Source organism: Lasioglossum baleicum, unplaced genomic scaffold (assembly GCF_051020765.1).
Source record: "Lasioglossum baleicum unplaced genomic scaffold, iyLasBale1 scaffold0301, whole genome shotgun sequence".
In the NCBI taxonomy this organism is placed as follows: domain Eukaryota; kingdom Metazoa; phylum Arthropoda; class Insecta; order Hymenoptera; family Halictidae; genus Lasioglossum; species Lasioglossum baleicum.
In genome coordinates, this window is record NW_027469361.1 from 79,795 (window position 1) to 93,093 (window position 13,299).

Consider the following 13,299-nt stretch of genomic DNA (forward strand, 5'->3'; position numbering starts at 1 on the left):
ACTAGCCTGCGGGATGCATCCTCTCGCACGTGTTTTTGCTCGACTAGCCATGCGCATCCCAAAAAACCTGCACATGCGCATCCCAAAAAACCTGCGCATGCGCATCCCAGAAAACCTGCGTATGCGCATCCCACAAAACCTCGCACGTGTTTTTACTCGACTAGCCTGCGGGATGCATCCTCTCGCACGTGTTTTTACTCGACTAGCCTGCGGGATGCATCCTCTCGCACGTGTTTTTGCTCGACTAGCCATGCGCATCCCAAAAAACCTGCGCATGCGCATCCCACTAAACCTCGCACGTGTTTTTACTCGACTAGCCTGCGGGATGCATCCTCTCGCACGTGTTTTTGCTCGGCTAGCCTGCGGGATGCATCCTCTCGCACGTGTTTTTGCTCGACTAGCCATGCGCATCCCAAAAAACCTGCGCATGCGCATCCCAAAAAATCTGCGCATGCGCATCCCACAAAACCTGCGCATGCGCATCCCACGAAACCTCGCACGTGTTTGTGCTCGACTAGCCTGCGGGATGCATCCTCTCGCACGTGTTTGTGCTCGACTAGCCTGCGGGATGCATCCTATCGCACGTGTTTTTGCTCGACTAGCCTGCGGGATGCATCCTCTCGCACGTGTTTTTACTCGACTAGCCTGCGGGATGCATCCTCTCGCACGTGTTTTTGCTCGACTAGCCATGCGCATCCCAAAAAACCTGCACATGCGCATCCCAAAAATCCTGCGCATGCGCATCCCACAAAACCTGCGCATGCGCATCCCACAAAACCTCGCACGTGTTTTTACTCGACTAGCCTGCGGGATGCATCCTCTCGCACGTGTTTTTGCTCGACTAGCCATGCGCATCCCAAAAAACCTGCGCATGCGCATCCCAAAAAATCTGCGCATGCGCATCCCACAAAACCTGCGCATGCGCATCCCACAAAACCTCGCACGTGTTTGTGCTCGACTAGCCTGCGGGATGCATCCTTTCGCACGTGTTTTTGCTCGGCTAGCCTGCGGGATGCATCCTCTCGCACGTGTTTTTGCTCAACTAGCCATGCGCATCCCAAAAAACCTGCGCATGCGCATCCCACAAAACCTCGCACGTGTTTTTACTCGACTAGCCTGCGGGATGCATCCTCTCGCACGTGTTTTTGCTCGACTAGCCATGCGCATCCCAAAAAACCTGCGCATGCGCATCCCAAAAAATCTGCGCATGCGCATCCCACAAAACCTGCGCATGCGCATCCCACAAAACCTCGCACGTGTTTGTGCTAGACTAGCCTGCGGGATGCATCCTTTCGCACGTGTTTTTACTCGACTAGCCTGCGGGATGCATCCTCTCGCACGTGTTTTTGCTCGACTAGCCTGCGGGATGCATCCTTTCGCACGTGTTTTTGCTCGACTAGCCATGCGCATCCCACAAAACCTCGCACGTGTTTGTGCTCGACTAGCCTGCGGGATGCATCCTTTCGCACGTGTTTTTACTCGACTAGCCTGCGGGATGCATCCTCTCGCACGTGTTTTTGCTCGACTAGCCTGCGGGATGCATCCTCTCGCACGTGTTTTTGCTCGACTAGCCATGCGCATCCCAAAAAACCTGCGCATGCGCATCCCACTAAACCTCGCACGTGTTTTTACTCGACTAGCCTGCGGGATGCATCCTCTCGCACGTGTTTTTGCTCGGCTAGCCTGCGGGATGCATCCTCTCGCACGTGTTTTTGCTCGACTAGCCATGCGCATCCCAAAAAACCTGCGCATGCGCATCCCAAAAAATCTGCGCATGCGCATCCCACAAAACCTGCGCATGCGCATCCCACGAAACCTCGCACGTGTTTGTGCTCGACTAGCCTGCGGGATGCATCCTCTCGCACGTGTTTGTGCTCGACTAGCCTGCGGGATGCATCCTATCGCACGTGTTTTTGCTCGACTAGCCTGCGGGATGCATCCTCTCGCACGTGTTTTTACTCGACTAGCCTGCGGGATGCATCCTCTCGCACGTGTTTTTGCTCGACTAGCCATGCGCATCCCAAAAAACCTGCACATGCGCATCCCAAAAATCCTGCGCATGCGCATCCCACAAAACCTCGCACGTGTTTTTACTCGACTAGCCTGCGGGATGCATCCTCTCGCACGTGTTTTTGCTCGACTAGCCATGCGCATCCCAAAAAACCTGCGCATGCGCATCCCAAAAAATCTGCGCATGCGCATCCCACAAAACCTGCGCATGCGCATCCCACAAAACCTCGCACGTGTTTGTGCTCGACTAGCCTGCGGGATGCATCCTTTCGCACGTGTTTTTGCTCGGCTAGCCTGCGGGATGCATCCTCTCGCACGTGTTTTTGCTCAACTAGCCATGCGCATCCCAAAAAACCTGCGCATGCGCATCCCACAAAACCTCGCACGTGTTTTTACTCGACTAGCCTGCGGGATGCATCCTCTCGCACGTGTTTTTGCTCGACTAGCCATGCGCATCCCAAAAAACCTGCGCATGCGCATCCCAAAAATTCTGCGCATGCGCATCCCACAAAACCTGCGCATGCGCATCCCACAAAACCTCGCACGTGTTTGTGCTAGACTAGCCTGCGGGATGCATCCTTTCGCACGTGTTTTTACTCGACTAGCCTGCGGGATGCATCCTCTCGCACGTGTTTTTGCTCGACTAGCCTGCGGGATGCATCCTTTCGCACGTGTTTTTGCTCGACTAGCCATGCGCATCCCACAAAACCTCGCACGTGTTTGTGCTCGACTAGCCTGCGGGATGCATCCTTTCGCACGTGTTTTTACTCGACTAGCCTGCGGGATGCATCCTCTCGCACGTGTTTTTGCTCGACTAGCCTGCGGGATGCATCCTCTCGCACGTGTTTTTGCTCGACTAGCCATGCGCATCCCAAAAAACCTGCGCATGCGCATCCCAAAAAACCTGCGCATGCGCATCCCACAAAACCTGCGTATGCGCATCCCACAAAACCTCGCACGTGTTTTTACTCGACTAGCCTGCGGGATGCAACCTCTCGCACGTGTTTTTACTCGACTACCCTGCGGGATGCATCCTCTCGCACGTGTTTTTGCTCGACTAGCCATGCGCATCCCAAAAAACCTGCGCATGCGCATCCCAAAAAACCTGCGCATGCGCATCCCACAAAACCTGCGTATGCGCATCACACAAAACCTCGCACGTGTTTTTACTCGACTAGCCTGCGGGATGCATCCTCTCGCACGTGTTTTTACTCGACTAGCCTGCGGGATGCATCCTCTCGCACGTGTTTTTGCTCGACTCGCCATGCGCATCCCAAAAAACCTGCACATGCGCATCCCAAAAAACCTGCGCATGCGCATCCCACAAAACCTGCGCATGCGCATCCCACAAAACCTCGCACGTGTTTTTACTCGACTAGCCTGCGGGATGCATCCTCTCGCACGTGTTTTTGCTCGGCTAGCCTGCGGGATGCATCCTCTCGCACGTGTTTTTGCTCAACTAGCCTGCGGGATGCATCCTTTCGCACGTGTTTTTGCTCGACTAGCCATGCGCATCCCAAAAAACCTGCGCATGCGCATCCCACAAAACCTCGCACGTGTTTGTGCTCGACTAGCCTGCGGGATGCATCCTTTCGCACGTGTTTTTACTCGACTAGCCTGCGGGATGCATCCTCTCGCACGTGTTTTTGCTCGACTAGCCTGCGGGATGCATCCTCTCGCACTTGTTTTTGCTCGACTAGCCATGCGCATCCCAAAAAACCTGCGCATGCGCATCCCAAAAAACCTGCGCATGCGCATCCCACAAAACCTGCGTATGCGCATCCCACAAAACCTCGCACGTGTTTTTACTCGACTAGCCTGCGGGATGCATCCTTTCGCACGTGTTTTTACTCGACTAGCCTGCGGGATGCATCCTCTCGCACGTGTTTGTGATCGACTAGCCTGCGGGATGCATCCTCTCGCACGTGTTTTTGCTCGACTAGCCTGCGGGATGCATCCTCTCGCACGTGTTTTTACTCGACTAGCCTGCGGGATGCATCCTCTCGCACGTGTTTTTGCTCGACTAGCCGTGCGCATCCCAAAAAACCTGCACATGCGCATCCCAAAAAACCTGCGCATGCGCATCCCACAAAACCTGCGCATGCGCATCCCACAAAACCTCGCACGTGTTTTTACTCGACTAGCCTGCGGGATGCATCCTCTCGCACGTGTTTTTGCTCGACTAGCCTGCGGGATGCAACCTCTCGCACGTGTTTTTGCTCGACTAGCCTGCGGGATGCATCCTCTCGCACGTGTTTTTACTCGACTAGCCTGCGGGATGCATCCTCTCGCACGTGTTTTTGCTCGACTAGCCGTGCGCATCCCAAAAAACCTGCACATGCGCATCCCACAAAACCTGCGCATGCGCATCCCACAAAACCTCGCACGTGTTTTTACTCGACTAGCCTGCGGGATGCATCCTCTCGCACGTGTTTTTGCTCGACTAGCCATGCGCATCCCAAAAGACCTGCGCATGCGCATCCCAAAAAATCTGCGAATGCGCATCCCACAAAACCTGCGCATGCGCATCCCACAAAACCTCGCACGTGTTTGTGCTCGACTAGCCTGCGGGATGCATCCTTCCGCACGTGTTTTTACTCGACTAGCCTGCGGGATGCATCCTCTCGCACGTGTTTGTGCTCGACTAGCCTGCGGGATGCATCCTCTCGCACGTGTTTTTGCTCGACTAGCCTGCGGGATGCATCCTCTCGCACGTGTTTTTACTCGACTAGCCTGCGGGATGCATCCTCTCGCACGTGTTTTTACTCGACTACCCTGGGGGATGCATCCTCTCGCACTTGTTTTTGCTCGACTAGCCATGCGCATCCCAAAAAAACTGCGCATGCGCATCCCACAAAACCTGCGTATGCGCATCCCACAAAACCTCGCACGTGTTTTTACTCGACTAGCCTGCGGGATGCATCCTCTCGCACGTGTTTTTACTCGACTAGCCTGCGGGATGCATCCTCTCGCACGTGTTTTTGCTCGACTAGCCATGCGCATCCCAAAAAACCTGCACATGCGCATCCCAAAAAACCTGCGCATGCGCATCCCACAAAACCTGCGCATGCGCATCCCACAAAACCTCGCACGTGTTTTTACTCGACTAGCCTGCGGGATGCATCCTCTCGCACGTGTTTTTGCTCGGCTAGCCTGCGGGATGCATCCTCTCGCACGTGTTTTTGCTCGACTAGCCATGCGCATCCCAAAAAACCTGCGCATGCGCATCCCAAAAAACCTGCGTATGCGCATCCCACAAAACCTGCGCATGCGCATCCCACAAAACCTCGCACGTGTTTTTACTCGACTAGCCTGCGGGATGCATCCTCTCGCACGTGTTTTTGCTCGACTAGCCTGCGGGATGCATCCTCTCGCACGTGTTTTTGCTCGACTAGTCATGCGCATCCCAAAAAACCTGCGCATGCGCATCCCAAAAAACCTGCGCATGCGCATCCCAAAAAACCTGCGCATGCGCATCCCAAAAAACCTGCGCATGCGCATCCCACAAAAGCTCGCACGTGTTTTTACTCGACTAGCCTGCGGGATGCATCCTCTCGCACGTGTTTTTACTCGACTAGCCTGCGGGATGCATCCTCTCGCACGTGTTTTTGCTCGACTAGCCTGCGGGATGCATCCTCTCGCACGTGTTTTTGCTCGACTAGCCTGCGGGATGCATCCTCTCGCACGTGTTTTTACTCGACTAGCCTGCGGGATGCATCCTCTCGCACGTGTTTTTACTCGACTACCCTGCGGGATGCATCCTCTCGCACGTGTTTTTGCTCGACTAGCCGTGCGCATCTCAAAAAACCTGCGCATGCGCATCCCAAAAAACCTGCGCATGCGCATCCCACAAAACCTGCGTATGCGCATCCCACAAAACCTCGCACGTGTTTTTACTCGACTAGCCTGCGGGATGCATCCTCTCGCACGTGTTTTTACTCGACTAGCCTGCGGGATGCATCCTCTCGCACGTGTTTTTGCTCGGCTAGCCTGCGGGATGCATCCTCTCGCACGTGTTTTTGCTCGACTAGCCATGCGGGATGCATCCTCTCGCACGTGTTTTTACTCGACTAGCCTGCGGGATGCATCCTCTCGCACGTGTTTTTACTCGCCTACCCTGCGGGATGCATCCTCTCGCACGTGTTTTTGCTCGACTAGCCATGCGCATCCCAAAAAACCTGCGCATGCGCATCCCAAAAAACCTGCGCATGCGCATCCCACAAAACCTGCGCATGCGCATCCCACAAACCTCGCACGTGTTTTTACTCGACTAGCCTGCGGGATGCATCCTCTCGCACGTGTTTTTACTCGGCTAGCCTGCGGGATGCATCCTCTCGCACGTGTTTTTGCTCGACTAGCCATGCGCATCCCAAAAAACCTGCGCATGCGCATCCCAAAAAACCTGCGCATGCGCATCCCACAAAACCTCGCACGTGTTTTTACTCGACTAGCCTGCGGGATGCATCCTCTCGCACGTGTTTTTACTCGACTAGCCTGCGGGATGCAACCTCTCGCACGTGTTTTTACTCGACTAGCCTGCGGGATGCATCCTCTCGCACGTGTTTTTACTCGACTAGCCTGCGGGATGCATCGTCTCGCACGTGTTTTTACTCGACTAGCCTGCGGGATGCATCCTCTCGCACGTGTTTTTGCTCGACTCGCCATGCGCATCCCAAAAAACCTGCGCATGCGCATCCCAAAAAATCTGCGCATGCGCATCCCAAAAAACCTGCGCATGCGCATCCCAAAAAACCTGCGCATGCGCATCCCACAAAACCTCGCACGTGTTTTTGCTCGACTAGCCTGCGGGATGCATCCTCTCGCACGTGTTTTTGCTCGACTAGCCTCCGGGATGCATCCTCTCGCACATGTTTTTACTCGACTAGCCTGCGGGATGCATTCTCTCGCACGTGTTTTTACTCGACTACCCTGCGGGATGCATCCTCTCGCACGTGTTTTTGCTCGACTAGCCATGCGCATCCCAAAAAACCTGCGCATGCGCATCCCAAAAAACCAGCGCATGCGCATCCCAAAAAACCTGCGCATGCGCATCCCACAAAACCTGCGTATGCGCATCCCACAAAACCTCGCACGTGTTTTTACTCGACTAGCCTGCGGGATGCATCCTCTCGCACGTGTTTTTGCTCGACTAGGCATGCGCATCCCAAAAAACCTGCGCATGCGCATCCCAAAAAACCTGCGCATGCGCATCCCACAAAACCTCGCACGTGTTTTTGCTCGACTAGCCTGCGGGATGCATCCTCTCGCACGTGTTTTTGCTCGACTAGCCTGCGGGATGCATCCTCTCGCACGGGTTTTTGCTCGACTAGCCTCCGGGATGCATCCTCTCGCACGTGTTTTTACTCGACTAGCCTGCGGGATGCATTCTCTCGCACGTGTTTTTACTCGACTACCCTGCGGGATACATCCTCTCGCACGTGTTTTTGCTCGACTAGCCATGCGCATCCCAAAAAACCTGCGCATGCGCATCCCAAAAAACCTGCGCATGCGCATCCCAAAAAACCTGCGCATGCGCATCCCACAAAACCTGCGTATGCGCATCCCACAAAACCTTCCACGTGTTTTTACTCGACTAGCCTGCGGGATGCATCGTCTCGCACGTGTTTTTACTCGACTAGCCTGCGGGATGCATCCTCTCGCGCGTGTTTTTGCTCGGCTAGCCTGCGGGATGCATCCTATCGCACGTGTTTTTGCTCGACTAGCCATGCGCATCCCAAAAAACCTGCGCATGCGCATCCCAAAAAACCTGCGCATGCGCATCCCACAAAACCTCGCACGTGTTTTTACTCGACTAGCCTGCGGGATGCATCCTCTCGCACGTGTTTTTACTCGACTAGCCTGCGGGATGCATCCTCTCGCACGTGTTTTTACTCGACTAGCCTGCGGGATGCATCCTCTCGCACGTGTTTTTACTCGACTAGCCTGCGGGATGCAACCTCTCGCACGTGTTTTTACTCGACTAGCCTGCGGGATGCATCCTCTCGCACGTGTTTTTACTCGACTAGCCTGCGGGATGCATCGTCTCGCACGTGTTTTTACTCGACTAGCCTGCGGGATGCATCCTCTCGCACGTGTTTTTGCTCGACTCGCCATGCGCATCCCAAAAAACCTGCGCATGCGCATCCCAAAAAATCTGCGCATGCGCATTCCACAAAACCTGCGCATGCGCATCCCACAAAACCTCGCACGTGTTTTTACTCGACTAGCCTGCGGGATGCATCCTCTCGCACGTGTTTTTGCTCGACTAGCCTGCGGGATGCATCCTCTCGCACGTGTTTTTACTCGACTAGCCTGCGGGATGCATCCTCTCGCACGTGTTTTTACTCGACTAGCCTGCGGGATGCATCGTCTCGCACGTGTTTTTACTCGACTAGCCTGCGGGATGCATCCTCTCGCACGTGTTTTTGCTCGACTCGCCATGCGCATCCCAAAAAACCTGCGCATGCGCATCCCAAAAAATCTGCGCATGCGCATCCCACAAAACCTGCGCATGCGCATCCCACAAAACCTCGCACGTGTTTGTGCTCGACTAGCCTGCGGGATGCATCCTCTCGCACGTGTTTTTGCTCGGCTAGCCTGCGGGATGCATCCTCTCGCACGTGTTTTTGCTCGACTAGCCATGCGCATCCCAAAATACCTGCGCATGCGCATCCCAAAAAACCTGCGCATGCGCATCCCACAAAACCTCGCGCGTGTTTTTACTCGACTAGCCTGCGGGATGCATCCTCTCGCACGTGTTTTTACTCGACTAGCCATGCGCATCCCAAAAAACCTGCGCATGCGCATCCCACAAAACCTGCGTATGCGCATCCCACAAAACCTTCCACGTGTTTTTACTCGACTAGCCTGCGGGATGCATCGTCTCGCACGTGTTTTTACTCGACTAGCCTGCGGGATGCATCCTCTCGCACGTGTTTTTGCTCGGCTAGCCTGCGGGATGCATCCTATCGCACGTGTTTTTGCTCGACTAGCCATGCGCATCCCAAAAAACCTGCGCATGCGCATCCCAAAATACCTGCGCATGCGCATCCCAAAAAACCTGCGCATGCGCATCCCACAAAACCTCGCGCGTGTTTTTACTCGACTAGCCTGCGGGATGCATCCTCTCGCACGTGTTTTTACTCGACTAGCCATGCGCATCCCAAAAAACCTGCGCATGCGCATCCCAAAAAATCTGCGCATGCGCATCCCACAAAACCTGCGCATGCGCATCCCACAAAACCTCGCACGTGTTTGTGCTCGACTAGCCTGCGGGATGCATCCTTTCGCACGTGTTTTTACTCGACTAGCCTGCGGGATGCATCCTCTCGCACGTGTTTGTGCTCGACTAGCCTGCGGGATGCATCCTCTCGCACGTGTTTTTGCTCGACTAGCCTGCGGGATGCATCCTCTCGCACGTGTTTTTACTCGACTAGCCTGCGGGATGCATCCTCTCGCACGTGTTTTTGCTCGACTAGCCTGCGGGATGCATCCTCTCGCACGTGTTTTTACTCGACTAGCCTGCGGGATGCATCGTCTCGCACGTGTTTTTACTCGACTAGCCTGCGGGATGCATCCTCTCGCACGTGTTTTTGCTCGACTAGCCATGCGCATCCCAAAAAACCTGCGCATGCGCATCCCAAAAAATCTGCGCATGCGCATCCCACAAAACCTGCGCATGCGCATCCCACAAAACCTCGCACGTGTTTTTACTCGACTAGCCTGCGGGATGCATCCTCTCGCACGTGTTTTTACTCGGCTAGCCTGCGGGATGCATCCTCTCGCACGTGTTTTTGCTCGACTAGCCATGCGCATCCCAAAAAACCTGCGCATGCGCATCCCACAAAACCTGCGCATGCGCATCCCACAAAACCTCGCACGTGTTTTTACTCGACTAGCCTGCGGGATGCATCCTCTCGCACGTGTTTTTACTCGACTAGCCTGCGGGATGCATCGTCTCGCACGTGTTTTTACTCGACCAGCCTGCGGGATGCATCCTATCGCACGTGTTTTTGCTCGACTAGCCATGCGCATCCCAAAAAACCTGCGCATGCGCATCCCAAAAAATCTGCGCATGCGCATCCCACAAAACCTGCGCATGCGCATCCCACAAAACCTCGCACGTGTTTGTGCTCGACTAGCCTGCGGGATGCATCCTTTCGCACGTGTTTTTACTCGACTAGCCTGCGGGATGCATCCTCTCGCACGTGTTTTTGCTCGACTAGCCTGCGGGATGCATCCTCTCGCACGTGTTTTTGCTCGACTAGCCTGCGGGATGCATCCTCTCGCACGTGTTTTTGCTCGACTAGCCTGCGGGATGCATCCTCTCGCACGTGTTTTTGCTCGACTAGCCATGCGCATCCCAAAAAACCTGCGCATGCGCATCCCACAAAACCTGCGCATGCGCATCCCACAAAACCTCGCACGTGTTTTTACTCGACTAGCCTGCGGGATGCATCCTCTCGCACGTGTTTTTACTCGACTAGCCTGCGGGATGCATCGTCTCGCACGTGTTTTTACTCGACTAGCCTGCGGGATGCATCCTATCGCACGGGTTTTTGCTCGACTAGCCTCCGGGATGCATCCTCTCGCACGTGTTTTTACTCGACTAGCCTGCGGGATGCATTCTCTCGCACGTGTTTTTACTCGACTACCCTGCGGGATACATCCTCTCGCACGTGTTTTTGCTCGACTAGCCATGCGCATCCCAAAAAACCTGCGCATGCGCATCCCAAAAAACCTGCGCATGCGCATCCCAAAAAACCTGCGCATGCGCATCCCACAAAACCTGCGTATGCGCATCCCACAAAACCTTCCACGTGTTTTTACTCGACTAGCCTGCGGGATGCATCGTCTCGCACGTGTTTTTACTCGACTAGCCTGCGGGATGCATCCTCTCGCACGTGTTTTTGCTCGGCTAGCCTGCGGGATGCATCCTATCGCACGTGTTTTTGCTCGACTAGCCATGCGCATCCCAAAAAACCTGCGCATGCGCATCCCAAAATACCTGCGCATGCGCATCCCAAAAAACCTGCGCATGCGCATCCCACAAAACCTCGCGCGTGTTTTTACTCGACTAGCCTGCGGGATGCATCCTCTCGCACGTGTTTTTACTCGACTAGCCATGCGCATCCCAAAAAACCTGCGCATGCGCATCCCAAAAAATCTGCGCATGCGCATCCCACAAAACCTGCGCATGCGCATCCCACAAAACCTCGCACGTGTTTGTGCTCGACTAGCCTGCGGGATGCATCCTTTCGCACGTGTTTTTACTCGACTAGCCTGCGGGATGCATCCTCTCGCACGTGTTTGTGCTCGACTAGCCTGCGGGATGCATCCTCTCGCACGTGTTTTTGCTCGACTAGCCTGCGGGATGCATCCTCTCGCACGTGTTTTTACTCGACTAGCCTGCGGGATGCATCCTCTCGCACGTGTTTTTGCTCGACTAGCCTGCGGGATGCATCCTCTCGCACGTGTTTTTACTCGACTAGCCTGCGGGATGCATCGTCTCGCACGTGTTTTTACTCGACTAGCCTGCGGGATGCATCCTCTCGCACGTGTTTTTGCTCGACTAGCCATGCGCATCCCAAAAAACCTGCGCATGCGCATCCCAAAAAATCTGCGCATGCGCATCCCACAAAACCTGCGCATGCGCATCCCACAAAACCTCGCACGTGTTTTTACTCGACTAGCCTGCGGGATGCATCCTCTCGCACGTGTTTTTACTCGGCTAGCCTGCGGGATGCATCCTCTCGCACGTGTTTTTGCTCGACTAGCCATGCGCATCCCAAAAAACCTGCGCATGCGCATCCCACAAAACCTGCGCATGCGCATCCCACAAAACCTCGCACGTGTTTTTACTCGACTAGCCTGCGGGATGCATCCTCTCGCACGTGTTTTTACTCGACTAGCCTGCGGGATGCATCGTCTCGCACGTGTTTTTACTCGACCAGCCTGCGGGATGCATCCTATCGCACGTGTTTTTGCTCGACTAGCCATGCGCATCCCAAAAAACCTGCGCATGCGCATCCCAAAAAATCTGCGCATGCGCATCCCACAAAACCTGCGCATGCGCATCCCACAAAACCTCGCACGTGTTTGTGCTCGACTAGCCTGCGGGATGCATCCTTTCGCACGTGTTTTTACTCGACTAGCCTGCGGGATGCATCCTCTCGCACGTGTTTTTGCTCGACTAGCCTGCGGGATGCATCCTCTCGCACGTGTTTTTGCTCGACTAGCCTGCGGGATGCATCCTCTCGCACGTGTTTTTGCTCGACTAGCCTGCGGGATGCATCCTCTCGCACGTGTTTTTGCTCGACTAGCCATGCGCATCCCAAAAAACCTGCGCATGCGCATCCCACAAAACCTGCGCATGCGCATCCCACAAAACCTCGCACGTGTTTTTACTCGACTAGCCTGCGGGATGCATCCTCTCGCACGTGTTTTTACTCGACTAGCCTGCGGGATGCATCGTCTCGCACGTGTTTTTACTCGACTAGCCTGCGGGATGCATCCTATCGCACGGGTTTTTGCTCGACTAGCCTCCGGGATGCATCCTCTCGCACGTGTTTTTACTCGACTAGCCTGCGGGATGCATTCTCTCGCACGTGTTTTTACTCGACTACCCTGCGGGATACATCCTCTCGCACGTGTTTTTGCTCGACTAGCCATGCGCATCCCAAAAAACCTGCGCATGCGCATCCCAAAAAACCTGCGCATGCGCATCCCAAAAAACCTGCGCATGCGCATCCCACAAAACCTGCGTATGCGCATCCCACAAAACCTTCCACGTGTTTTTACTCGACTAGCCTGCGGGATGCATCGTCTCGCACGTGTTTTTACTCGACTAGCCTGCGGGATGCATCCTCTCGCGCGTGTTTTTGCTCGGCTAGCCTGCGGGATGCATCCTATCGCACGTGTTTTTGCTCGACTAGCCATGCGCATCCCAAAAAACCTGCGCATGCGCATCCCAAAAAACCTGCGCATGCGCATCCCACAAAACCTCGCACGTGTTTTTACTCGACTAGCCTGCGGGATGCATCCTCTCGCACGTGTTTTTACTCGACTAGCCTGCGGGATGCATCCTCTCGCACGTGTTTTTACTCGACTAGCCTGCGGGATGCATCCTCTCGCACGTGTTTTTACTCGACTAGCCTGCGGGATGCAACCTCTCGCACGTGTTTTTACTCGACTAGCCTGCGGGATGCATCCTCTCGCACGTGTTTTTACTCGACTAGCCTGCGGGATGCATCGTCTCGCACGTGTTTTTACTCGACTAGCCTGCGGGAT